Source organism: Triticum urartu, chromosome 7A (genome assembly GCF_056163025.1).
Source record: "Triticum urartu cultivar PI428250 chromosome 7A, HENAU_Tu73, whole genome shotgun sequence".
Classification (NCBI taxonomy): domain Eukaryota; kingdom Viridiplantae; phylum Streptophyta; class Magnoliopsida; order Poales; family Poaceae; genus Triticum; species Triticum urartu.
Genome location: NC_141879.1, coordinates 603310147 through 603315406, shown reverse-complemented (window position 1 = coordinate 603315406; position 5260 = coordinate 603310147).

Below are 5260 nucleotides of genomic sequence, written 5' to 3'. Positions count from 1 at the left end.
GAGCCGGCTTCTTGGAGTCGGCCTTCTTGCGGCCAGCTTCTCGAAGTCGGCCCTCTCCAAAGCTTTCTTCATGAGGGCTAAAGTCGGGCCGCCTTCCGAAAGCCGGCCTGGGTGACGGCCAGCAAGGGGAAGGTGGCCCCATGTCTTGGATTCTCGAGAGCCGGACGGGCTCGTAATTTTTTCAGAAGGGCGAGGGGAAGCCGACTAGGCTACCCATGGCTATTTACTCTGACAACATATATACAACATTACAAAGTTATATGGAGGAGTATGAACACTTGCATTGCATGGTGCCCACAATGATATTTATTCCGCACTGTGAATTTGTATATTTTTATACTATATATAAAGTTAGTCATAATAAAGAGAAATGAAGAGCATCTCTGTCTCCATCGCATACCCCCCCCTCTACACCCCTTTCACGTACGCACACAAACTATCTCCAGGTCCTCTAAAAGTAAGCCCCTAGCACATTCTCACATGTTTCATCTTTCTCTCGCGATATATACAGTGACGATCATTGTATTTAAAGTGAAAGCACGATACATACATTGGACTTCAGAATCCACTCATTATGGTCACCATTTAGGTTATGTGTTTATTATACAGTCATGGGCTCACCGTACAACTCTGTATTTGCTCAAGACACGACTAGTTGACCAGTTAAACGCTCCACGTGGCACCTCTAGTGTTGCATCACATTATCTCACTACCATTGGGCCCATCTGTCAGCTTGTATCTACTCTACATCTACACTCTTATAAAATACTAGCAAGATGCCCATGCGTTGCACGGAACATCAAGATGCATTTCTATGAGTAGTTTATCTTGTGGGAGAAAAGGATGAACAAGGGAAGGTCTTATTTGCAAGCTAGTGTGGAGAGGGGTGTGGGTATCTTTTTGCAAAATTGCCATAGTTTCCTTCCTTACTGTGAGATATATATCAGACGGTCTATATTGCAGGATGGCAGGCACACGATCATCACCGACTATGCTTTTTATAAGAGTAGGGATAAAATACAATAAATTACACTCTTATAAAAAACAGATTTGGTGATGATGGCTTGCCTGCCATCCTGCAATATAGGTCGTCCGATTTATATCTGACGGATAGGAAAGAAACTATGACAATTTTGCAAAAGGGTACCCACACACCTCTCCACATTTTCAAATAAGGCCTTCCCTCGTTCATCCCTTTCTCTCACAAGATAAACTAGTCATACAAATGCATCTTGATGTTACGTGCAATGCACGGGCATCTTGCTTGTAAGAATGAAAACAAACGACAAAAAAATGTTGGACGGTGGTTCGAAGTCATGACCGCAGGCACAGCAGACAAGGTGGCCTTGTATTGGTATGTAAGTCGTCTGTTTTAACACACATGAGCTGGTGTGGAGATTATACACACACGCACGCATGCACACGAACAGTATGCATGCAACACTCACACGAACACATGCACCCACGCTCGCACGCAACACTCACACGTACACACGCAGCCACGCATGCACGCAACACTCACACACACATGCATGTGTGCATGCACACACCAGTACACCACACGACCAACACACACTCTCAGGCTCAAGTCCTCAACCTACACATGCATGCGCACACATCAGGCCCTGACAGACACATACACAACCAGGTGATTCCCGCGCACGGGGTGGAGTCTTGTCGCGCCTGCGTAAATTTGTGTTTATCTGACCTTTTCCCTATGTGAACTGACAGGTGGGACCCACAAGGAACATGGTCAATTTAACTAGTCAACATGGTGCCACACAGACTATTTGGCCGATCAACAAAGTGCAATCCGATGTTGAACCATGAGCAAGTGACCGTATAATCACCGCAAAACGTATATAGTGACCGTAATCAACTTATTCTGAAGTTCGGTGAACGTATTACTCTTTTCTCTCTGTAGGCCCTCCAGAACTACATTCCTACATGTTCTCGCATGTTACATCTAACAACTATGCAATACAGCACTACTACTACTACTACACTCTAACACAATAAATCATATGTGTTTTTAGTTTTACTAGATATCATATTGTTACTTAATTATTCAGTTTGCATATATTAAAATTGCCTTTGAAATGTATGGCCAGTATCATATACCGCGCGGGAAAAATCCTGCACTTTCCTATTTAATCGGGTTTGTATTGATGGATCGTGCGAAACAGAAAAACTATAGTACTATATACAGTAGAAGTGACAATTCACTGGGCCGTCGTGTCATGTACTCCCCTGTCGTAAGAGTGGAGGGTTCACTTTCATAAATCTTCTAGTCCCTTTCGCTGACATGTGGGGCATCAAGCTACTGGGTCCACGTGCCATACCGGAATACAGTGCAGAGCAGCCGGGGTGAAGCACCCAGTCATGGCGCCAGCGTAGTAATGAGCAATGAGGCGTCAAATCACATAGATGCACCTTTCCCACAGTTAAGTTGGAGGTACGAAGTAAAATGCTAAAAAATAAGTTGGAGGGACGAAGCAACCATCATTTCAGTCATTGCTAAATCCGCTTCTCCCTCATCTTCTTCAAGTTAACCACGTGTTGCTTCTACCATTGTTTTGCCTCATGTGGGAAGCGGATCGGCTTGGTAAAGCACTGACACGTGGGACCACATGTTAGCAAACCGCCAGGACAACTTCCTCTAAAAATAGGAAACCTCCCCCGCCATCTGCGCGGCAAAATCACCTCCTTTTTACTAATCTTGATTCTATAATTTTTAGATCAATATAATTGAGATTTGATAGCACACAGGAGGAAAACCAAGTGGTACGGTTAAGGGCATCCATAATGTGTAGCCAAATGTGAAAATAGCTTTTGGCATCGTGGGAACCATTGTGGACGGTGTTGCCAAAGCCAAAAGGATGGAACCGAAGCTTCCTGATTGATTGAAGAAATAGAAAAATGCAACATCTCTCCTCTTTCTCCCATGCTTGGACGCATGTACAGTATAGAGGACAGAGTCTACTCCCCTGTCCCTTCTATCACAAATCACAAAGCAGTGAGGTGTCAATTCACAAAGCACGGATGAAGCAACCATCGTTTCACTCTTCGCTGACTCCGCTTCTCCATCGTCTTCTTCGAGAAACCATCTCACTGCACTAAGCTGGACGGACGATGCTATTGTGTACGAGTAGTACTAGTACATTTACGCGTCCTTTGGTTCAACGTACTTCCTGGATGCAAATAAGGCGGTTGTCTCGGCTTGTAGGCGGCACTTGTGAATGACTTACCGTGGTCTCCTTCAATGGTGTTCTCCGTCGAACGCACTTAGCCAAACCACAATGTTCGAGATATCGTCGACGTCACCGCAATGTGGAAGGAAGTCAAATGTAGTTACTACCTCCATTTTTTTGTACACAAGGCTAGTATATCAAAATTATAATTTGAAAAAGGCCACTAACACTAATTGAGGCAAAATTGATGGGGTTTGCCTAGTACTAGCAACCAAGGACATTAATATCCCCTGCATGCATGCGGAAGTGAGAAGGTTGGTTTGCATGGCGCTACATTAATCAATCGATGAGGAGTGAGATGGTTAGCTCTTTCGGATTTGGAGAAAAAATATGCATCAATTGACAAGTGAAATGAGGATTTGTATCGATTAATCCCGCGAAGGAAAACCCTGCCTTTCTTTTTTAAAACTAGTACTCCTAGTACGTAGTACTATGTACTTATCCTGTTTGGGTCTAGGCCTTGCATTGCCATACTTCGCCACACATTTTTGCCAAGCTTGCCTAAAGTTTTCAAAATGAAAAGGATGTACACTTGCGCACGGCTGTCGCGGTCGCAACGCACCCTCACACAGTCGCTCCTGCACGCCGCAGACCCAACCAAGGGAACGCACCCTCACTGACACGTGCTGTCGCATGTGAACAAACCAAACTCAGCCATCCTACCTTTGACATATAATTTTCGTTCATAGAGTATGTTTATCCTACCACATGTTGGGGAGTATCCGTACGGCCCGTGCGGTGGTCTGTTGGGGAAGAAGAAGAGGTGAGTGAGGGAGTCCTGGATTAGGGGGTCTCCGGACAGCCGGAATATATCCTTTGGCCGGACTGTTGGACTATGAAGATACAAGACTAAAGACTTCGTCCCGTGTCCGGATGGGACTCTACTTGGCGTGGATCTCGGGTAGGGGGTCCCGAACTGTACATCTAAGGCGGATGGTAACAGGAGGCAGGGGACACGGTGTTTAGCCAGGTTCGGGCCCTCTTGATGGAGGTAATACCCTACGTCCTGCTTGATTGACCTTGATGATATGAGTATTACAAGAGTTGATCTACCACGAGATCAAAGAGGCTAAACCCTAGAAGCTAGCCTATGGTATAATTGTATGATGTCCTGCGGACTAAAACCCTCCGGTTTATATAGACACCGGAGAGGGCTAGGGTTACACAAGGTCGGTTACAAAGGAGGAGATATACATATCCGTATTGCCTAGCTTGCCTTCCACGCCAAGTAGAGTCCCATCCAGACACGGGACGAAGTCTTCAATCTCGTCCAACAGTCCGGCCAAAGGATATAGTCCGGCTGTCCGGAGACCCCCTAATCTAGGACTCCCTCAGTAGCCCCTGAAACAGGCTTCAATGACGATGAGTCCGGCGCGCAGTATTGTGTTCGGCATTCCAAGGCGGGTTCCTCCTCCGAATACACCATGGAAGGTTTGAATACAAGTATAGTGTCCGACCCTGCAAATTAAGTTCCACATACCACCGTAGAGAGAATAATATTTCCACAAATCTAATCTGCTGATACGTTTTGACAGCATGACATCACGCCATGGCCCGGTTATCATTCGAACTGCTTTTCTCAACCATCTCCACACATATCGCGAGGCGGTTTTCTTGACACGTCTTGTCAAAGCAGAGATTGTGTTCCCCTTATCACGGGATTCTCATCAATATAGACGTGGGTAACCCAACCGCGCCTGTTGGTATGACTCCTAGATCTCAGGCAAGTTCCAAACAGCCACGAGGAGGATGCTTGATATTCACCCTCTTTATAAAGGGGACGAGGCTTTTTCTTTCTTCCCTCCCGTGCTCAATCGAATCCTTCCCCCGCCTCAAGTTCTAACACCCAAAGCCTAGGTGAGGTGCTTCGGACCTTCAAATATGTCTGGATCCAACCTTCAAGGTCGGCGGATGCCTTCCTCCGTCACAGAGGAGGACAACAAGAAGTTGAGAGAGGCCAGATATCTGACCGCCAAAATTTCGCATAGGCTGCCTACCCGAGGGCAGGT